General features: G+C 36.5%; 1 protein-coding gene across 1 annotated transcript in view; it reads right to left on the minus strand.

Annotated features, from left to right (window-relative positions):
• Positions 1-12,714, minus strand: part of Snrk (SNF related kinase) — a 74,010-nt gene extending 61,296 nt beyond the window's left edge. Inside the window, exon 1 of the mRNA XM_076212458.1 lies at positions 12,566-12,714. The gene's annotated coding sequence lies outside the window, so the exon portion shown is untranslated. The remainder of the gene's footprint in view (positions 1-12,565) is intronic.
• Between the last annotated feature and the right edge of the window lie 12,330 nt (positions 12,715-25,044).

The following is a 25,044-nucleotide window of genomic DNA, read 5'->3' on the forward strand; positions in this document are numbered from 1 at the left end:
AGAGAGAGAGAGAGAGAGAGAGAGAGAGAGAGAGAGAGAGAGAGAGAGAGAGAGAGAGAGAGAGAGAGAGAGAGAGAGAGAGAGAGAGAGAGAGAGAGAGAGAGAGAGAGAGAGAGAGAGAGAGAGAGAGAGAGAGAGAGAGAGAGAGTGAGTGAGTGAGTGAGGAGAGGAGAGAGAGAGAGGAGAGAGAGGGGAGAGAGGAGAGGGGAGAGAGGAGAGGAGAGAGAGGGAGAGGAGAGGGAGAGGAGAGGGAGAGGAGAGGGAGAGAGGGAGAGAGGGAGAGGAGAGGGAGAGGAGAGGGAGAGAGAGGGAGAGGAGAGGGAGAGAGAGGGAGAGGAGAGGGAGAGAGAGGGGAAGAGAGGGGAAGAGAGGGGAAGAGAGGGGAAGAGAGGGGAGAGAGAGGAGAGAGAGAGGAGAGAGAGAGGGGAGCAATGAGGGAGAGATGAGTGTGTCTGCTACTAATCTTTCCATCACCTTGAATATGGTGGATAGCAGTGAGACTGGTCTGTAGGATGCTGGGTTTTCAAGTGTTTCTTTTGGTTTTAATGTGGATATTATATGGGCTCTTTTAAAGATGGTGAAATGTTATTGTACAGCCAAGCATGGTAGAAAATATAAGTTACAGCTTTAATTGCATTTCAGCCAAAGTGTTTTATATACATTTGAAATCATATCTGGGCCTTCAGCAAGGAAATTTTTCGATTCCTCTATTAATCCCTCCACATATTTGTTGAAAAAGGGAGAAGTGGCATCTATATTTAGTTTGATTTTTCACATCTTCTGCAGGAGTGGGTTTGAAATTTGGCCTGGAGAAATGTTTGTTGTTGATGCTGCATTGCTGTCTTGGTGATGGTATTTTTTCCTTGGGTTATTACAGCTGCTTCATGGCAAGGGAATGAAATTTTTAGCTTTTGATGTTTTAGTTTTTTTTTTAGTTTTTCCTTCTATATTTGTTTTTTCCAGGTTCTTTCTTCTTCCCATTAATAAGGTTAGTGATACATTAGTTTAACAAACTGTTGGATCTTGTTTGCCTCTGAGTTAATCTTTTTATTTCAAGTTTTTTTTGTGTGTGTAGGCCACATTATATTTCTCATTGCCTCTTGGAATGTCCTTTGCTGGTCTTCTGAATGGTCACTATTATCTTATCTATTACTCTATCTATGGATGAAAATTGGTTTATGTTGAAGGTGTCTCAACTTTTCTCTATATCCTCAGCATTCTTGTCAACTTGCTTGTCATATATTCTTTTGTAGGTTCCATTTTTCCTCTTCTATTTCTATGATGACATGTGTATGGGCCTGGGTTTGTTTTCTTGTATGCAACTATTAGGCATGTGAGGGCAGGCATTGATGTATTGACCACCTTTTATTTATTTATATATATATATGGAGTTCCTGGGCCTATTCCAAACTTGGAGCCCCACCTTTTTGTGGAGGTGGGTTAATTATGTTTATTTGCAGTGAAACATCACTGAAAATGTGATTATAATGATGTCATCATGTTTTCTTTGATGCTTCCCTGAAGGAAAGGTCATAGGTAGGCTGGCCACATGGGGTAACAGTCTTTTTCTGGTGTGTGGCATTTGCATACCGAGAGACGTGGGTGGGTGATGCCATTTTTCACAGCTACATAATTTCTCTGCATTTTCCAAAACATCCTGGTTTCTTCCTCTTTCTTTCTTCATTGTCTTGCTTATCCTATAGATGCATGACGATGCCATCACCTGCAAAGATAAAAGGCAGTTTATGGGTACGGCACTGCCATGTGTAAAAATTATGGCAATTCATGTCAATGTTTAACATTACTAGTGAATTCCTTTGAAATTTACTATTCAAATTCAAACTTTATTTTTGCATCATAGCATTTAAATATCCCAAAAAAACAAAGTCAGTGTTTCTGCATTTAATACTTACATCTATTTAATATTATAAGGCCACTAACCAATTACGAGGTCATGCCCCTCACAGTTTCTGAGAGACCTAGCTGGACTGTATCACCACCAACATCAAGGGCACCACCAAACTTAATGTCACTTCTATCATTTAATGCCAGGGTGATTTTTTTTTTTTTTTTTTTTTTTCATTTTGCTGACAGAAGACTGGAAAAAGAAAGGAATTAGTTTTGTGTTGTAATTACAACTATCATTACCACCTTAGCATTCACAGTGGTCACTTAAATATGGATTCTCACTGGAAAAAAATAAATAAATAAATAAAGAGTGATACATTGAAACCACATCCAGGATGATTTGTTTTAGAAAAAAAAAAATAATAATAATAAAATAAATAAGTAATAATAAGTCTTATATGCCATAAAATACTGTATATGCCTATTTGAGCATTTATTTAATTGCTGCTGCATCCATCTTCATTATGGATCCAAAGGCTTCCTGGAAGCACATTGTCACTATAATACATAGTTGTATAATGTAGAAAATCAACACATATACATGCACTATTGACCAAGCAGATTTTCACTAACACATTTATATACCACTATGGACAACTAAGCCTACATGGGCCAGCTAGTTTGGTTTCTGATATCCCAGTGTACTGAGTATCGAGTCTAAACATAGCATACACCTTATGGCAATCATTTTAATAAAAATTCATGCACATCTTACTTAATTTATAAGAACCTACCTGTGTGATTGTACTTGCGAAGCTTCCAAAGGTGAAAGTTACTTTTATTACTTCTTGCTTCTCTCCCAGCTTGTACAGTACAGCCACTGTTGCTCCTCACCAGGTCCAGTAATGTCCAGAAATGTTATGGTTGGCTGAATGGTCCTTAGTGGCTAGTCATGCCACCTCTTTTCAAAATTTCCCTCCTTTCAAATTCTTTCATAGGTGCAATAAGTGGCTCATGTGAACTACCACTTCAGGATTATTTTGAATAAAATCATCTAAGACAAATAAATGTTTTAGACATTACATAAGGGCATTTATTTTCACCTTCTTTGAAGATGACAGATTGATTTCAAGGGTCTTTCTGAAAAGGATTAGATGTGCCTTCTCTTGCAGGGTGGCAAAGAAGATACTGGCATGAAGTTAATGTAGGACGATAACAACTTACTCCTATCACACACCTCAAAATCTACCACTAGCTGCTTAAACCCTCCTCTGATTTGGCCATGAGCAGTGTTATCAGCAAACAACCAACTATCTTCCATTTCCTTCTAACCCAGCGTGAAGACTGGTGCCAGGGGTATTTTGTGGCTGGTTGTGGGGGTGATCCCACAGCAAAGATAATGCCACACTCATTGAATATTTTGAACAACACCCATAATCAAACCCTCTACACCCCCTCCTCTCCTGACATCACCTTCTGTTCTCCCTGCCTAACCCCAACAACGTCATGGAAAGTGGTTAGGGCCCTCAGATCCAACCACTTTCCAATCATCACCACCACCAAAACACAATGCACCCCAGTCAGCCCCAGACCCATATACGTCCGGATAAACCGAAATCCGGATATGTGAAGGCCAGATAAACGAGGTTTGAGTGTATAACAATTACAAGAGGGCAAACTGGAAAGCTTTCACAGAAGGGACAGAACAACAATTTGAGACACAAAACAGTACACCAATCACAGAAATAGACACTGCTATGCACACTTTCAATACAATCATACAAAACATAGACAAAAAATACATCCCCAGAGGCAACAAAATATCACACAATCCAACTTCACTCCAGAAATACAAGGCCTCTTCAGACAATACGACATAATTAAACACAATATCCCCACACCTATCCCTCATAACATAGCAGACCAAATACAACCACTAAACACCAAGATTAACAACAAAATACATGAGCAAAAGACAAAGAATTGCCAAACATTTGTCAATACAATCACAAAATAAACACCAGAAACTGTGCAAGACACTCAACAGTATAAAACTATCCAACAGTACCACAACACACTTTCACACAGCAATAACCACAACAAGTTAACTTACCCTCAAACAGAAAAGTATACACACTCATAAATCATTTTGCACAGATAAGCCATCTCACCCCCGCCCTGACGACAGACTCATCATTCAACATAAGAAAAACTTCCTCACAGACCCAGACTACACACTCTTCATAGACCACATGGCATACTCACACTCACCAACACTGCAAACTACAACTATTCACACAACATTATAACTGACATCTGGAAGCATGGGAAAACCATCATCATCCCCAAACCCAACACCTCCAGCATCACACCTCTCTGCACCCTCTTCAAAGTCATGGAATACCTCATGCTATAATGTCACACCACATATGCCCCTTGCTGAATCACATGGTTTTAGACCATTACACTCCATAAACACTCTTCTCATAAACCTCAGATAAATTCAGACAATCAGACAAGCCCCCACACACAACACTTATCATGACACTAGGTATCAGTAAAGCTTTCGATGCTATCCCATCACAATCTCACAAAATATGTAACACAAACATGCACAATAATACCAAAACATGGCTGGCCAATTATCGGGCTAGTAGAAATGCTTATGTCATATAATGACCAATCATCCCACACCAGAAACTTTAAGAACGGAGTACCACAGGGCCCAGTTCTATCCCCAACACTCTTTAATCTATACAAGCATGAAATACCCACACCTGACACCTCAGAAACATAAATCTCTTCTTATGCAGAGGACATAACAATTACATGCGCACACTGTAACAGACAAAACCACACAAATACAACAACCATACCTCGATACACTCAATACCTGGTTTACTACAAATAATCTGAACCAAATCTACAGCCACACTTCTAAAAAACTGGATGGCAAAACACAAATATATACCACACCTCTATATCAAAAACTCTCTCCTACCACATACACTCAAGACTCTTAGTGTAACCTACACATCCATGTCATTCAAACAACACATCTCAAACATAAGTACTAAATGCACACATAGACTTAACATCTTTAAATCAAATGCAGTAACAACATTCTGACAAAACAAAGAAACTAATACTACAGTATACAAACAATGCACATGCTCAGTCATGAATTATGCAAGCCCCACATGGGCCCCTAATCTCACTAAGACACACCACAACACAAGTGGTAGCCTATTAGGTTGGACTAGTAATTGGTTGAATGGTCGAAAACAGAGTTGTTTTAAATGGAAAAACTTCTAGATAGAAAAATGTTACAAGTGGAGTTCCTCAGGGTTCCGTTCTTGGGCCACTTCTATTCATAGTATATATAAATGATATAGACCATGGACTAAAATCTACTGTTTCCAAATTTGTTGACGATACAAAATTGTGCAGAATGGCAAATGATCACTTAAACCAATTAGATATTCAAGAAGATTTAGATCAATTACAGCAATGGTCTGAAAAGTGGCTAATGAAATTGAACACAAGTAAATGCAAAGTAATGCACATAGGTAAAAATAACAGTAAGCACGATAACAAGTTATTTGGAAATTCGTTAGCAAAAGTGGATAGTGAAAAAGATCTCTGCGTAATTATCAGTAACGACCTCAAATCATCCAAGCAGTGTATTTCAGCCTCTGAGAAAGCAAATAAGATTCTAGGACTGATTGCGCGATCTTTTGATTTCAAAAGTCCATCACTCATTAACAAGCTATATAAATCGTTAGTTCGTCCACATTTGGAATATGCTGTTTCCGTATGGTCACCGAAACTCATTAAAGACATTGACAGATTGGAAAAAGTACAACGGCGAGCCACAAAACTGATTCCAAATATAAAAAATAAATAATACGAAAATTGACTAAAACATATCTGTTTTCCCTAAAAAAGTGTAGACTCGGAGGTGACTTGATACAGGTCTTTAAAATTCTAAAGGGAATTGACAACATCAAAAGTGACAACATTTTCACATTGAATGAGAATCAGACAAGAAACAATGGTCTCAAACTGTCCGGAAATAGATTCAATTTGGAAGTAGGTAGAAACAACTTTGCCAATTGTGTAGTTAATGAATGGAATAAACTTCCTGCACAGGTAGTGCAATGTAGTTCAGTTCGAAGCTTTAAGAATCATTTAGATAAACACCTAAGCAAGATGCTGTAATGATTATAATTTATTTTATATTATTTGTTTTTGTTTTGTTATCATTTGTCTGTCTGATTTTCATTTATTATTAGTTATATGTTAATTTATTATTATTTACTATTTACCTGTTTGTTTATTATTTAACTATACCTATGCATTTATTTATGTACTTTATTTGTTATTTCCATTATTATAGTTTATATTTACTATTTTATTATTATGATTTTTTTTCGCATCCGACCTAGATATGGACCAAAAGGTCTCCTGTCGGCATGCTCCGCCTTTGTAATCCTTTACCCTTCAGACCATACAAAACAAAGTCCAAAAGACAATTACAGGCTGCACTAATACAACACGTACAGACCATTTACACCATGAAACTAGTGTCCTCAAAGTCAAGGCTCACCTTGACAAGAGAGGCACACAAACACTTGCTGCAGCCTCCACAAACATAGCACATCCACTACACTACATAACAGAACACCCACACACACCAAGAAACATCAAAACCACACCCAAATACCTACATCACACACAAACACTCTCTTCTCTTCTTCCATAACCACCAGACACCAGAAGCATATCCATAATCATGTCACTCACTGTTCCATCAACAAATTAACACAATACATTGCTGTATGCCAGACCCCCTGATCTTCATCCCTCTGAATCATCTCCCCACTTAAAGGACAGTCTACCTGGCTAGATTGTGGTGTGGCCACCATCCAGCACAAGTTTCTAAGTTACCAGAAGAGGCTGGATGACCACACCGCAGATAACTCTCCAGGATGCAAAACTTCCCTTCATACTATACAACACATTATGGAAACTACATTGTACACAATCATGCATACCAACAACACATTATATATTCTATAATGAATTTATGGGAAAACACTATTCTAGCTGTGTCATTCCTCAAGGAGAAAGGACTGCTTAGACAGACAGTCTGGGGAATGATAACAACAACATTAGGGTACAAGTGCATACCTAACTGATGCACCAATAAAAATTAGATATTATTTTTGTAAACTAAAACATATCAATGTAATATACATTTTTCTTGGGGAAAATCAATAACAAAAATGTTGCTCAAAGCAATACTCTAGCTACAACTTGGACATTGGCAAGTTTCCAGATGCCATGTTTGTTGTTAAAGACGAGTTAACAGAAGTCTAATATATAGAACTAGTCTAGTCTGATGACCTCTAGGTATGCTAAATGTATATCCCATACGAGGTTAGACTAGACCAGGCCCGTGCAGAAGGGGGGTGTTGGGGGGTGTCCGAGCACCTGCCCCTTTGCCCTGTGCCTCAAAAGTGCCCTTCACAAAAATATATAAAAATTAATGAAAAATGACTTCTCACATGCTTTTTCCATTTTCTTACCATTCAGAAATTATAATGTGGAAAATGGTGTTGCACCCTACTGGATAGTTGCCAAATACAAATAATACATAAGACTGAAGTGCCCAATTTCCTGCCCAAAGCACCTGCCCCTTGCAATGTCTATGCACGTTACTGGACTAGACTAGACCAATTTATTAGACTTCAGTTAGTTTGTCTTCAACAACAAAAGAAAACCAAACAAACATGGCATCTGAAAGCTAACTGACATCCAAGTTGTAGCTAGTGTATCGCTTTCAACAACTTTTTTGTAACCGATTTCTGCCACAAAAATATATTACGCTGATGTATTATAATTTACAAAATAATTTTCTAATGATATATCACTTACATGTGCACTTGTGGAAATTTACCAACAACAGTCATGATAAGGCATTTATTAAGTTCTCAGACATACAACATAAGAATTCATAAGAAATTGGAAAAAAAAAAGAGGTCTAATGCTGAAGCTTACTCTCACCTACTTTATAAAATAAATCACTCAAGTGTTGCTTTGAGTTTCACTAAATGCAAAACTCCACAGCAACTGGCAAAGGTCCTCAGAACCTTCCACAGATCTCTCTGGGAAGAAACTTTAGACTGCTGTCTGTGTTGTATCAAGGTGGACTGATTCTATGTCACCAAAAAAGTGGTGGGAATAAGAGCAGTAACCAGCTGTTGGCTCCCCATGTGTGAAAATTATAAATATATATATATATATATATATATATATATATATATATATATATATATATATATATATATATATATAAAACTGTATTTAATGGAGACATCTTGGGAGTAGACAGAGTCCCTTCACATCCTGTGGAGGTGAGGGGTTGATGGGTTTTGAAAATGGGCAGCTTCACTGTCCATCTTGCAGGACCACCTTATGCAGGTACTCATCATTGGTCTACGCATCATCAAATCTCTTTAAAATGATTTCCCATCAGATCCAGATCACAAAACAAAAGCACTCATCTAAAGGCAGATGACATGAAAATAATAATTGTACATAATCCAACAACTACAATATAACTGCCAAGAACACAAAACATTCAACAGTAAAACTAGATGATAGGCACCTGCTTGTGTTAGCCCAACAAGCTAGACAGCAGAACTAACCATTTTTTTCAAAATCTGTTAACTGACTCACAAATGTGTGGATGTATAGCCCTACAGGACTGACACTGTCTCAGGACTAGATCCAATACTTTTTTGTATCAATTCCATCTACCCATTACACATATGCATAGATGATGAGCTGATGACTTGCAAATGCTTCCTTTCTCCTACTATTTCTTACCAGTGACAGTCCCACAGCAATACAACACAGAAAACAGGTCAAGTTTCTTCCCAAAGATCCTTGGGAAGCCCTATGGACTGTTGACTGCTGCTGTGGGGCTGTGGTTTTTCCACTTTGCAAAACTAGAGGCAACTATCATTACTATTGTTATTATTGATTGGCCAAACCCTTCCACTGGAAAAGAACACAAAAATACTAAGTCTCATTTATAACACCAGTACATGACATACACACATCAAAGATCAAACATAGACAATTAACAAGAGAACATACTAAAATCAGTTGCAGTGCTGATGACCCTCATTATATTGTACTACAAAGGGGGGGGGGGGGCAGCTATCCTATCCAATTGAGCCTAAAGTATGATATATCCCGTGTCTGCTATGAAAATGTCACAGCCACCCATCATTAACCTTGAAGTCACCATAACCAATATGCCTGGCCATGGTGTCAGCAGCACATCTGTTACCTGCATACCATCAGACTACTGCTGTTTGTACCATTTGCACATTGAATTTTCAAAAAAAAAAATTACCCAATTTCATGCATTTTCTAGTGCAACTTCCCATACCCATCAACATTGCACTTTATTGCAAATCCTTCCAGCATTTTGTTTATCTTCATGCCTTACAATGTCTACTTTTTAACACTGTACTCTTGACACCCCTGTGCTATACTAACACCCCTCTCCAGTTTCTAGGTTAACTCCAACTTCTGTCCCACTGACAGATTGATCCTCTTGGCCTTTTCAGCATAAACCAGACACTGAGCTACAATACTTAAGTCGCATATTTCACTGGTTATAGCCTCACACTTTCTTACATTCAAGAAACTCACTTGTCAACACATACATGGCATACTGGCTGGCTAGCTAGTAAACAGTGGAGTCCTCCTCCTGCTCACCCTCAACACATACGTGCTGTACTGGTTGACTAGCTAGCAAACAGTGGAATGTGGAGTCCTCCAGCTGCTCAGCCTATATGCCGCTGTCAGCAACTGCCTTGCACATGGAATTTGAATACCATACCAATACTTATTGGACTTTTAGGAGCCTACCAGCCAGAGTATGATATATACAAATATGTACAATATTTTGAGGGACATCAGTACAAGCTTTGGAAAACAGTAGGAAACTAATTAATCTATGGTTCTTGGGAATAATACTAACTTTTTTCTGCAACATGATTCCAACAAATAGGAAACCAAACATACACACCTCACAAACTACACAAAACACCAACAGTGTACTACTCAAAGGTTACAACTTCCCATCAAACTACACCCATAGACAATTCCTACCGAGAGATGCAAGAACCACACTAGTACGACTGCATTCAGGTCACCATCCAGCACCAAGACAGTACTGCACAAATTAAGCCTGGGTACAGAAACAGACCGCCCCAGACAAGCACCACACACGACAAAGAACTGGTGGCCGTTGTCGGTTACCAGGGAGCTGTGGATCTCCTGCAAAAGATCTGGAGAATGGATTGACACACACAAAACCTCTAAAGAACAATAATTAAAACCTTGTGGAAGTGAGAAAATAAGCATTGGCATTATAGATCTAATATGAAAATTTGTGATAGATATATCAATTATCTGGGTGTACTATATATATATGTACTATATATATGTTCAATTGAAGACCAGAGCTAATTCAATATCCACTATCTTCTTAGTGATTTTCTCAATTTTCCAAATTGTTTGTATCTTGAAGGGAGGTCAAACCCAAGATACAAACTAACTATTCTGATTGAAATTACTAAGAAGATAGTGGATATTGAATTAGCTCAGGTCTTCAATCGAACATGTCTACAATAAAACTTTCTGCCCATTTATATTAATATAAGTGTATATGTGTGTGTGTATATATATATATATATATATATACATGTATACAGTAGTGGGATTCAGCCGGTTCTTACCTATTCGCTAGAACCGGCTCACGCAAATTTGTCAGTTCGGCGAACCGGCTAACTGGCGAACCGACTAGTTGCTCAGCTGGTCAGTGGTCTTCTGCATCTCATCCGATAAGTACCGGGACGGTATGTTTCGTAACTTTCGTTAGTGATTTATTGCATAGTTTATTTACACAAGTGGTTACCAGTTTTTTTTCATGTATATAGTGCTTGGTTTCTCTGTATATTTGTGTTATTAAACTACATTTTATTATAATTATGGACATACATACATACATGCACTCTCATACACACTCCTTAGGCCTACCCACACAAACATGTTTGTTTATAAATAACACAAATGCATTGCACACATGCACACACATACTCATGTACATGTACACATATGCACACGTGTAAGCACATACATAGCCTACACATGCACACACTACCCCCACACAAACATGCGTCCGTAAAAAAATAAATACACCTGCACTAGGTTGCCCAAATCGAATTTTTTTTATCACGAGACTAACTATAGGTTGGCACCCAGGTCTATACCCCATTTTTTTTTCCACCTGACAATTTTTCAGGTTTTTCGTATGTAAATATTTGAATATTTTTTACGTTTGGCAGCCAGAGATGCATTTTAAATATAATATTGTTAGTTTTCCATATTTCTAGTTAGAATATTTAATTGATAACAATAATATAAAGAAAATGTGGCTAAGAAGTGGTTGCAAATTAGTGTCAGATGGAAATACACCGACTATAACAGAACCGGCTGACGAAAAATTTGAATCCCACTACTGCATATATATATATACATATACATGTATATATATACATATACATGTATATATATACATATAGATATACATATATATATATGTACATATAGATATACATATATATATATACATATAGATATACATATATATATACATATAGATATATATATATATACATATAGATATATATATATACATATATATATATATATACATGGCAAGATATTTAGTATTGCCATTTTCAATCTAGTCATTACACACAATATTCTTTCCAAGTTATGCTGTAAGCCAGACCTATACTGAGAAACAATGGCTTTTTCAAGTGTAAGATCCAATCAAGAACTGAGTTTGCACTTACTCACTTCAAGATTTTCTTGGACACATTTCCCATTTTATTATATTTTGTGAGGAAAAATCTGATTTTCCCAATTCTTACAATAGAGATAAGAAATTAGTTCAAAAATCTGAAAAGAGAAGTATATATAATAGTATTGGATTTCTGATATTCCAGCTCTAATAAATAATATTTAAGCCACCTTTTCAGAACTCTTTCCACATTTTCCATGTACCAGCTATATCTACTTCTTGTAAGCAAAATACAAGTATTCACTTAATTATAAACATCTCTATTCTGTGTATACCCTGTGAGTGAATGTGAATTAATGTTCTTTAGTGGTTGCTTTGGAATATGGGAGAACCACATTTCACTGTAATTACGAATGTTAATAACGAAAATAATACTACGAATGCAAGGAAAAGATAGACTAGATCCCATTTCCTATATTCGTACAATAATGGAGCTCTACAAAGTGCTGGCTTTCAACTTTCTGGGCGGACCAAAGATTACATCAACTCATCAAGGACCCGGTAATGGCTGCCTTACCACCTTACCAATTCTTCTTTGGAATATACAAGGTCACATGTTGTGCAATATACATTTACTAGGTATGTCAATTTTCCTTGCATAAAACGCCGTACGCACAATGACAAGAATTGGTACTACACCCCCTTTAAGGACGAACCGCACGTCACCAAGGTAGTAAGTTAGCTCTCCGTCCAGCTTCATCAGAGGTATTTACAAATACTTCTCCCATCAATATATGTTACATCTTCCTATACGTATCTACTTACCAATAGAAACGCTGAAATGCCCGAGTATGTTCCATTTTAACCCGAAGAAGGCCATTGCAACATGCGTGTATATATTTATATATATATTTTTTGTAGACTCAAGACACACTAGCACTACACATCTTTACACCCTCAGTTACAACAGGAAACTAAGTAGTGCGCACTGATACTGCGCACGTCTTGTCCGATTTCTCAAGTTTTGTTGTTCAGTATTTTGCGATTCAATTATTTTGATTGTACAATCTGTCATGAATACAAAATATACAACATTTGTATTTTTTCTAAACATTCAGAAATACAAAGGAAGAATGTAAAAAGCTTGTGTACTTACACGAAAAAGCGGACTACAAGAAATTGAATAGGTTACATCCTTGTAACTGGGATGAGTACCTTATTAGCCAAGATGTGGAAGTTACATGGAATTTAAAATTAAATTTCATATCATATCATATCATATCATATCATATCATATCACATCATATCATAGCATATCATATTATATCATATCATATCATCTACTTGAAATTATATTGTGACCATTTTCGAGTTTTCAGGTCCACCACGATGCAACTAAATCTTGGCAGTTGTTAGGTGTGCTAACGATCCAGAAAGGAAACATCATAATGCTCTCTAACAACTTGTCCAGTCTGCTCGTAAACACTTTCAGTGTCTGCTTGAATAACAGTCTCCGTCAAGGCATTCCAGTCATCCACTAGTCTGATGCTAAAAACATTGTGTCTCACCTCCAAACGACTTCTTGGTTTAAAGCAGCTTCATGCCATGCCCTCTACCACTCTCCCGGCCTGGTGCCTGGAAGAACACATCCGGGTCCACTCTATCAGTGCTCTTTAGGATCTTGAATACCTGAATTAAATCACCTCTTCTCCTCCGGCAGTGCAAAGAGGGCAGCTTCAGGGCCTTAGTCGTTCCGTGTAGCTAAGACCTGCCAGTTCTGGCACCATCTTGGTTGCCCTTCTCTGGATGCTCTCTAATTGCTCTCATGTTCAATTTCAGATGAGGATGCCAGATGACATTGCCATACTCCAGCAAGGGCCTCACCAAGCCAATAAACAACAGTTTTACGGTCTCTGCATCTCTACACTCAAAAATGTGTTGTATGCGGTTCAGGATCACGCTGGCCATCTTCGTCTTTTCAGATACGTGCCTGGTGAACTTGAGCTCATCGTCTATCACCACGCCCAGATCCTCCTTTTCACGAGTTGTTTGCAGATAGTACCATCCAGGGTGTAGCCATCATGTGGGTTGTTGAATCCAAGATGTAGAATTCTGCACTTCCCAGCATGGAAACGAAGCTGCCAATTTTCAGACCACTCCACCAATCTGTCCAGGTCCCTTTGGAGCTCCTGTCTCTCTTTTTCACTCCCTACACTCCCAAACAATTTTGTGTCATCTGCATAGATCTTGGCTATGCTCCCCACTACATCCGGAAGATCGTTAATGTAGAGTACAAACAATATTGGTCCCAGCACACTTTCCTGAGGGATGCCACTCTTTACTGTAGCCCAATCTGACACTACACCAATTATCATCACCCTCAGTCTTCGGTTTGTTAGGAAATTACATAACCAGTTTTTCAACTTTCCACCAAACCTATAAGCATCTAACTTGGTCAACAGTCTCTGAAGCTACAGATGAATATACTCCAAAAAGGGAGTTTATAAGAATAAGAACACATCAAGATCAACCGATGAACAAATGATTACGATGAAAGGTTACGAAAAATTAGATTAAGACCCTGGATGAGAATGAAGAGAATAAGAGAGGCAAGAGAAAAGAACAAATTAGAGCACTGCCAGTTAAAGGAAGAGTACAGACAAATCAACAACCTGGTTCGACGAGCAATGAAATGGTGCTGTTGATAGACTTGTTAGAGCCAATATCTTTTTTAAATGCAACTAGCATAAAGAACTTCCATATGACAAATAATATATATATATATATATATAGATATATATATATAGATATATACATATGTGTATATATATATATATGTATATATGTATATATATATATATATATATATATATATATATATATATACACACACACACACACACACACACACACTTCAACGAATGGACGGCTTAGAAGACGTTCTGAAGAAAATTGAAGTTTTGTGGATCCCAACGCAAAGAGAAGTGCCTATTGTATTTACAGGGTGGGGGGGGAAATTGCTCGTGGAGTAGTAGGAAAGTAGGGAAAGAGGAGAAGGGGAGGGATTACTGAGGGAAATGGAAGGAAATGAGGAAGGAGTAGACTTGGCCCAGGCAGACAGGCGAAAGGTAAACAAAAGGCCCCCCGACGACGATGAAATGTCTAATAAAAATGTAAAGATTAGAAGTATAGATAAGAGCAATACAGTAGAAAGTGATGAGAATATTTTCCAGGGATTTAGAGAAGGTGGGGGGGGGACACAACCCCCCCCCCCCCGACTGACAAGACTAGAAGAGAAGGTCGATAAGATGATCGAGGACTTGGAGCGTAGGTTCGGTCATGTTAACAATATTATACGGAGAGTTGAAAAATTGGAAGAACTAGAGAAGGCGAACAAAAACTTAACTAAGGAAATTGAAGAATTAAAAAAACAGTTAAAAGAAGTAAAAGATGAGAATAAAGTCTTAAAGGAGAATAATAAGGAGAACAAGGAGGGTTGGAAAAAAAATTCAAGAAAATAGCAAAGTTGCATTCACTGACATAATCAGACAGCAAATGAATGAACAAACTGAAAACTCAGTTATTAAAGTGATGAGACAGAAGGAGAATATAGTAAGAGACTTAGCAGACAAAAAGAAATGTATAATTATATTAGGAATGGAAGAGAAACATAACCCAGATAGAACCACAAGAATCAAAGAGGAAAATGAAAAAGTAAGAAATTTACTAAATTAGTTCAGGAAGATGAACCAGAAATAATGAAACAAATCAAAGAGAAATTCAGGATAGGGAAATATAGTACAGACAAGACCAGACCAATTAAGATTAAATTCAGGTCACAAACTACAGCTGAGAATATCTTATCCAAAACAGGGAAACTAGCAACAAGTGAACAATATAAAAAGGTATGGATAAAAAGGGAAATGAATAAAGAGGAATGAGAGGAAGAAAAACAGAAAAGACTTGAAGCAAAGGAAAAAAACGATATAAGAACGGAGTCAGAAAAAGAGAGATTCTATTGGAGAGTAGTGAATATGAAACTAAAGAAAGTCGACATACAAGAGAAAAACAAAAGGTAAACAGAGAACACAATGGAAGTGGCAGAAAACTAAGAGTGTCTTACACAAATATAGATGGATTAATAACAGGATTGAATGAGCTGAATGATTATTTGAAAGAAAAAGAACCAGACATAATGGGAATTGCAGAAACAAAATTAAAAGGTCCACTACCACCCAACAGTGTAGGACATGATGCATATAATTATTGGATTAGAAACAGAGTGAAAAAGGAAGGGGGTGGAGTTATGTTCCTGACTAAGAAGGATATAAACGTGAAGGGTGTCACATATGGAAAGAATACAGTAGAGATGATAATGATGGAAGTAGAAGACAGAGATAAAAAGAACAGAAAGTTTGTGATAAATTATGTGCCCCCAAAAACAGCCTCATGGGAAGAGAGTGAACATAAAAGTATGTTAGAGGACACAAAGATAACATTAAACAAGATAATGGAAGAGGAAGGAAAAATAGTTATGATGGGCGACTTTAATTGCAAAGAAATCTGCTGGGAAGAAATGACAGTAAAGGGTGGAGACGGCTCATGGGGAAACGCTCTACTTGAGATGGTTACTGACCATACAATGACACAATGGATACAGGAGAACACTAGGTATAGAAATGAAGAAGAGCCATCGAGACTAGACCTAGTAATTACATCCGAACCTAGAATAGTGGACAAAATTGAATATAAAACACCAATAAGTAAAAGTGACCACATATTGATTGAACTGGAACTTAATGAAGAAAAATATATGAAAAGAAATGAACAATACAGAAAAGGAAGAATGATGTATGAAAAAACAAACTTTGATAAAATAAGAGAATTCTTTCAACAAGAAAAACTGGGAAGAAATATACAAAGAAGAAACAACAGTAGAAGAGAAATGGAATATTTTGACAAAAATTTACAAAAAAGGAGTGGAAAAGTATGTCCCAAGACAAAAACAAGAAAAAGAATAAGTAAAATGCTGGTACAACAAAAGCTGTAGGGAGTTAAAAGACAAAAGAGACAAAGCCTGGACCAGATGGAAAAAAGACAGAAGACCTGAAAAATGGAAAATATATACCTGTTATAGAAATGAATATGTACAAATGTGCAGAGAGGAAAAGAGAAAATATGAAAAAGATATCATAGAAAAGTGTAAAGATCAACCAAAACTATTCTACAGATTTGTAAACAATAAACTGAAAAACAAACAAGACTTGGAGAAATTAAGACAGGAGGGAGTTGAATACACTGAGGAAATGGAAATGGCGGAAATTATGAACAAACATTTTAAATCAGTGTTTACAAGGGAGAACATACAACCTGAAGAGAACGAATGGAAAGAGAAAGTCCCCCCTATGGAAGAAATAGAAGTAACAAAGAATGAAATATTAACACACTTGAGTAATCTTGATGTCAGAAAATCGCATGGACCAGATGATATAGCAAACTGGATACTGAAAGAATGCAGGAATGAACTGGCAGACAAAATACATAGCATACTAAATAGTTCCTTGAAAGAAGGAAAAGTTCCAGAAGATTGGAAAAAAGCAAATATAGTACCTATATATAAAGGAGGAAATAAAGAAGAACCTACAAACTATAGACCAGTCTCTTTAACAAGTACAATAGCAAAACTTTGTGAAAGAATTATCAAAAGTAGATGGGTAAAATATTTAGAAAAAAAACAAAGTGTTAAATCCAAGGCAATTTGGATTCAGACAAGGACGATCATGCGTCACCAATTTAATATGTTTCTATTCAAGGCTAATAGATATAATACAAGAAAGAGATGGATGGGCGGACTGTGCATTTTTAGATCTAAAGAAAGCTTTTGACAAAGTACCACATAAGAAGTTGCTTAAGAAATTAGAAACTGAAGGAGGAATACAGGGCAAACTACTAAATTGGATGGAGGACTTTTTGCAAGAAAGAAAAATGAGAGTAGTGATAAGAAACCAGCACTCAAAATGGGATGAAGTAATAAGCGGTGTTCCGCAAGGAACAGTTCTGGCCCCAATAATGTTTGCTATATATATTAATGATATGGATGAAGGAACAGAAAGCTATATGAGCTTCTTTGCAGATGATGCAAAACTACTGAAAAGAGTGAAAACTGAAGAAGATTGTGAATCACTACAGAGAGATCTAAATAAAGTACAAGAATGGAGTAGGAAGTGGGAGATGGAGTTCAATACAAAAAAGTGTAGTATAATGGAATTTGGAAAAAGCAAAAACAGAATAACAGGAGCATATAAATTGGGAGAAGAAGGAATAAAAAAAGTAGAAAATGAGAAGGACCTGGGAGTCATTGTTATGAATAATATGTCACCTGAGAAACATATAAATAAGATTTTTGGAGAAACTTATAATCTAATAAGAACAATCAAAGTTGCATTTACATACCTGGATGAAGAAATGGTGAAGAAAATCCTAATCACCCTGATAAGACCAAGATTGGAATATGCAGCAACGATATGGTCACCAAGTACAAAAAAATGTATAAAAAAAACTTGAAAGAATACAAAGAGCAATTACAAAACTGGCACCAACACTCTCAAAACTATCATATGAAGAGAGACTAGAAAAACTTGAACTACAGACACTAGAGCAAAGAAGAGAGAGAGGAGATTTGATAGCTATTTACAGAATCATGAAAGGCATAGAAATTACTGACAGAGAGAATCTGATAAAATGGGATGACAGAAATACTAGAGGACACGGAAAGAAAATAAAAAAAGACAGCTATAGAAGAGATTTGAAAAAGAACAGCTTTCCTCACAGAGTAATAGACAGTTGGAACAAGTTAGATGAGAAAGTGGTGTGTGCAAAAACAATACATGAATTTAAAAATAGTTTAGATAAAATGAGATATGAAGACGGGACCCCACGAGCATAGCTCCCCTTCCCGTAAAATACAACTAGGTAAATACAACTAGGTACAACTAGGTAAATACACACACTTCAACGAACGGACGGCTTAGAAGACGTTCTGAAGAAAATTGAAGTTTTGTGGATCCCAACGCAAAGAGAAGTGCCTATTGTATTAAGAGGGTGGGGGGAAATTGCTCGTGGAGTAGTAGGAAAGTAGGGAAAGAGGAGAAGGGGAGGGATTACTGAGGGAAATGGAAGGAAATGAGGAAGGAGTAGACTTGGCCCAGGCAGACAGGCGAAAGGTAAACAAACGGCCCCCCGACGACGATGAAATGTCTAATAAAAATGTAAAGATTAGAAGTATAGATAAGAGCAATACAGTAGAAAGTGATGAGAATATATTCCAGGGATTTAAAGAGGGTGGGGGGACACAACCCCCCCCCCCCCCGACTGACAAGACTAGAAGAGAAGGTCGATAAGATGATCGAGGACTTGGAGCGTAGGTTCGGTCATGTTAACAATATTATACGGAGGGTTGAAAAATTGGAAGAACTAGAGAAGGCGAACAAAAACTTAACTGATGAAATAGAAAACCTGAAAAGACAGTTAAAAGAAGTAAAGGTGGAGAATGAGGAATTGAAGAGGAATAGTAAAGAAAACAGAGAGGGATGGAAGTCGATAAAAGAAAACAGTAAAGTTGCATTTACTGATATAATTAAACAGCAAATGAAAGAACAAACTGAAGACTCAGTTATTAAAGTGATGAGACAGAAGGAGAATATAGTAAGAGACTTAGCTGACAAAAAGAAATGTATAATTATATTAGGAATGGAAGAGAAACATAACCCAGATAGAACCTCAAGAACCAATGAGGAAAATGAAAAAGTAAGCAGTTTACTAAAATTAGTTCAGGAAGATGAACCAGAAATTATGAAGGAAATTGAGGAAAAATTCAGGCTCGGAAAGTATAGTAAGGATAAGACCAGACCAATTAAGATTAAATTCAGGTCACAAACGACGGCAGAGAATATCTTATCCAAAACACAGGGAAACTAGCAACAAGTGAACAATATAAAAAGGTATGGATAAAAAGGGAAATGAATAAAGAGGAAAGAGAGGAAGAAAAGCAGAAAAGACTTGAAGCTAAGAAAAAAAACGAGAGCAGATCGGAGTCAGAGAAAGAGAGATTTATTGGAGAGTAGTGAATATGAAACTAAGGCAGTTCGACATACAAGAGAAAAACAAAAGGGAAACAGTGAACACAATGGAAGTGACAGAAAACTAAGAGTGTCTTACACAAATATAGATGGATTAATAACAGGATTGAATGAGCTGAATGATTATTTGAAAGAAAAAGAACCGGACATAATGGGAATTGTAGAAACAAAATTAAAAGGCCCACTACCACCCAACAGTGTAGGACATGATGCATATAATTATTGGATTAAAAACAGAGAGAAAAAGCAAGGGGGTGGAGTTATGTTCCTGACTAAGAAGGATATAAACGTGAAGTGTGTCATATATGGAAAGAATACAGTAGAGATGATTATGATAGAAGTGGAAGACAGAGATAAAAAGAGCAGAAAGTTTGTGATAAATTATGTGCCTCCGAAAACAGCCTCATGGGAGGAGAGTGAACATAAAAGTATGTTAGAGGACACAAAGATAACATTAAACAAGATAATGGAAGATGGAGGAAGAATAGTTATAATGGGCGACTTTAATTGCAAAGAAATCTGCTGGGAAGAAATGACAGTAAAGGGTGGAGACGGCTCATGGGGAAACGCTCTACTTGAGATGATTACTGACCATACAATGACACAATGGATACAGGAGAACACCAGGTATAGAAATGAAGAAGAACCATCGAGACTAGACTTAATAATTACATCTGAACCTAGAATAGTGGACAAGATTGAATATAAAACACCAATAAGTAAAAGTGACCACATATTGATTGAACTGGAACTTAATGAAGAAAAGTATATGAAAAGAAATGAGCAATATAGAAAAGGAAGAATGATGTATGAAAAAACAAACTTTGATAAAATAAGAGAATTCTTTCAACAAGAAAACTGGGAAGAAATATACAAAGAAGAAACAACAGTGGAAGAGAAATGGAATATTTTGACAAAAATTTACAAAAAAGGAGTGGAAAAGTATGTCCCAAGACAAAAACAAGAAAAAGAATATGTAAAATGCTGGTACAACAAAAGTTGTAGGGAGTTAAAAGACAAAAGAGACAAAGCCTGGACCAGATGGAAAAAAGACAGAAGACCTGAAAAATGGAAAATATATACCAGTTATAGAAATGAATATGTACAAATGTGCAGAGAGGAAAAGAGAAAATATGAAAAAGATGTCATAGAAAAGTGTAAAGATCAACCAACTCTATTCTACAGATTTGTAAACAATAAACTGAAAAACAAACAAGACTTGGAGAAATTAAGACAGGAGGGAGTTGAATACACTGAGGAAATGGAAATGGCGGAAATTATGAACAAACATTTTAAATCAGTGTTTACAAGGGAGAACATACAACCTGAAGAGATTGAATGGAAAGAGAAAGTCCCCCCTATGGAAGAAATAGAAGTAACAAAGAATGAAATATTGACACACTTGAGTAATCTTGATGTCAGAAAATTGCATGGACCAGATGATATAGCAAACTGGATACTGAAAGAATGCAGGAATGAACTGGCAGACAAAATACATAGCATACTAAACAGTTCCTTGAAAGAAGGAAAAGTTCCAGAAGATTGGAAAAAAGCAAATATAGTACCTATATATAAAGGAGGAAATAAAGAAGAACCTACAAACTATAGACCAGTCTCTCTAACAAGTACAATAGCAAAACTTTGTGAAAGAATTATCAAAAGTATATGGGTAAAATATTTAGAAAAAAACAAAGTGTTAAATCCAAGGCAATTTGGATTCAGACAAGGACGATCATGCGTCACCAATTTAATATGTTTCTATTCAAGGCTAATAGATATAATACAAGAAAGAGATGGATGGGCGGACTGTGCACTTCTAGACCTAAAGAAAGCTTTTGACAAAGTACCACATAAGAAGTTGCTTAAGAAATTAGAAACTCAAGGAGGAATACAGGGAAAACTACTAAATTGGATGGAAGACTTTTTGCAAGAAAGAAAAATGAGAGTAGTGATAAGAAACCAGCACTCAAAATGGGATGAAGTAATAAGCGGTGTTCCGCAGGGAACAGTTCTGGCCCCAATAATGTTTGCTATATATATTAATGATATGGATGAAGGAATAGAAAGCTATATGAGCTTCTTTGCAGATGATGCAAAACTACTGAAAAGAGTGAAAACTGAAGAAGATTGTGAATCACTACAGAGAGATCTAAATATAGTACAGGAATGGAGTAGGAAGTGGGAGATGGAGTTCAATACAAAAAAGTGTAGTATAATGGAATTTGGAAAAAGCAAAAACAGAATAACAGGAGCATATAAATTGGGAGAAGAAGGAATAAAAAAAGTAGAAAATGAGAAGGACCTGGGAGTCATTGTTATGAATAATATGTCACCTGAGAAACATATAAATAAGATTTTTGGAGAAACTTATAATCTAATAAGAACAATCAAAGTTGCATTTACATACCTGGATGAAGAAATGGTGAAGAAAATCCTAATCACCCTGATAAGACCAAGATTGGAATATGCAGCAACGATATGGTCACCAAGTACAAAAAAATGTATAAAAAAACTTGAAAGAATACAAAGAGCAATTACAAAACTGGCACCAACGCTCTCAAAACTATCATATGAAGAGAGACTAGAAAAACTTGAACTACAGACACTAGAGCAAAGAAGAGAGAGAGGAGATTTGATAGCTATTTACAGAATCATGAAAGGCATAGAAATTACTGATAGAGAGAATCTGATAAAATGGGATGACAGAAATACAAGAGGACACGGAAAGAAAATAAAAAAAGACAGCTATAGACTTGAAAAAGAACAGCTTTCCTCACAGAGTAATAAACAGTTGGAACAAGTTAGATGAGAAAGTGGTGTGTGCAAAAACAATACATGAATTTAAAAATAGTTTAGATAAAATGAGATATGAAGACGGGACCCCACGAGCATAGCTCCCCTTCCCGTAAAATACAACTAGGTAAATACACACACATATATATATATATATATATATATATATATATATATATATATGTATATATATATATTTATATATATATATATATTTATATATATATATATATATATATATATATATATATATATATATATATATATATATATATAACTTTACTTGTGAAAGTGTTAAACGTGTTATTGATAATTGGACGTCGGTCCTCTTCAGACGCTTTTTTTTCTAATTGAGCTATGAAGTTTTTTTTTATTATTATTCTGAATATCATGTTCATCGCTGTAGTCATTTAGACCTAGTTTCATTGAAGTCTGTTAATAGATACTGTCATTACACAATAAAAACTTTCTTTTATTGTGCAAACATAGTAGACTATTTAGACTTGGGATTTGGTATTTTTTTTTTTTTTTTTATAAAATATTGATTATCAACACACTAAACATGTGTAAGTTCAGTGGTTACTTTTTACTTAATTGAAAATAGACCCCTATAATATTTAAACTGTTTTTAACATAAATCCTTCTAGAAAGTCCAATATTCTATACATCATAATAAACGTCGTTCAGAATACACTGTTTCCTGGATTTAAAGTCAGGACTCACTAACACTCCCAAGTCTTCGTTGCATTAATTTTTCTCTAAAAAGGTGTTATCTAAGCTACATCTGCTTTCTGGTTTGTGTAAACCAACGTTTCATACACTGCACTTGGAGATAATGAAATCTATTTGCCATTTCAATGACCATGTGAAGAATTTGTTAACATCTTTCTGCAATATCCCGGCGTCTTCCCCTGGCCTAATTTGGCGTCCTATTTTAGTGTCGTCCGTAAACTTACTAACATCACTATCAATCCCATTGTCCAAGTCGTTTATACACACAATGAATAATAAGGGACCAAAAACGAAGCTCTGAGGGAACTTTCTGTCACTGATTCAAGCTCTAATCTATTCAAACACTTTACCTCCTATGCCATGGGCTTTGACTTTATCTAGTAGTCTCTGGTGGGGCACCTTGCCGAGCACTTTGCCAAAGTCAAGGTAAATAACATCGTAACTATTTTTGTTATCTGATGCCTTATAGACATTAATGTAAAAAGATAGAAAATTAGTTACACATGACGTACCCTTGGTGAGCCCATGCTATGAATCATGAATCAAATTATGTCTCTCAATGTGATATCTGATTCTATTAGCTATTATTGATTCTAGCATTTTACCTATCATGGACGTCAAACTGATTGGTCTGTAGTATTGCATAGAAGACTTCTTACCCTTTTTGAAAAACATAAACAAAATTTGCCTGTCCCTAAGAAATAGACACGAATCCAGCGTCTACCGATTTACTAAATACTTCCGTTGACTGGTCGCAATCTCAAATTTACGCTCCTAGTATTTTCAGAAAATTTTCGTCAGGACCTGGGGGTTTTGTAGCTTTAAGTCTACCAGTCTGTTTAACTACTTCCTCGCTAATGCTAATGTTGATTAGTCTACTTCTCTCATCCCCAGGGAAGATCAGGTCGCAGTTAGGTGCCATATCTAACTCTCGTCGTAGATACCATGAGAAAATATATCAAACGCCTCGCTCATTTTTGCCTCCGAATCCATGAAGACATCGTCGGTGTTAACTAGGCCTATCCTTTCCTTAGTTTTTATTCTGTAAAGATGAAAGAAGTCTTTGGGCTGGATCTTGCTTGTCTGGCAACCTAACTTTGTAGTTGCATTTCGCTGTGCGGGCGTTCTTTTTTGGCCAGTCTAACCATATCGTTATATTCAGATCTATGGTGTGTTTCCCCGTTTTTTTTTCCTGGCACAAAGCCCTCTTTTTATTCCGATCTCATTTTTCAGCCTATGAAGGGAATGAATTTATATTGGGCAACATTCTAGCGGTTAGGTTACTGTACATTTTATCTAGATCTCTAACCCTGCTATTGACCTCAGGTCTTTGCTTGCAAGTGACATCACCTGGGGATCTTATACCTCCCACCGTGACCCGACTTGACGGCTAATGAAATCCGGGCTGACCATATACTTGACCTCACCATACTTTTCATCTGGACAGCTGTCCCCGTTGTTGTCCTCCAGGGTGGCTTCGTATGTGACCAATCATCCTAAATATTTCCTCAGCTTTTCAAAATTGGCTCTCCTGAAGTCAGGTACTATCATGTTATTTGTGCTATTCAGTTCTTCCCATTTGATATTAGATAATTTTTCTTGGTGATCGCTAGTGCTTAGACTATTACTTTCACCCCGTCT

Source organism: Oratosquilla oratoria, chromosome 30 (genome assembly GCF_046742065.1).
Source record: "Oratosquilla oratoria isolate Oo_2021 chromosome 30, ASM4674206v1, whole genome shotgun sequence".
Taxonomy (NCBI): Eukaryota; Metazoa; Arthropoda; class Malacostraca; order Stomatopoda; family Squillidae; genus Oratosquilla; species Oratosquilla oratoria.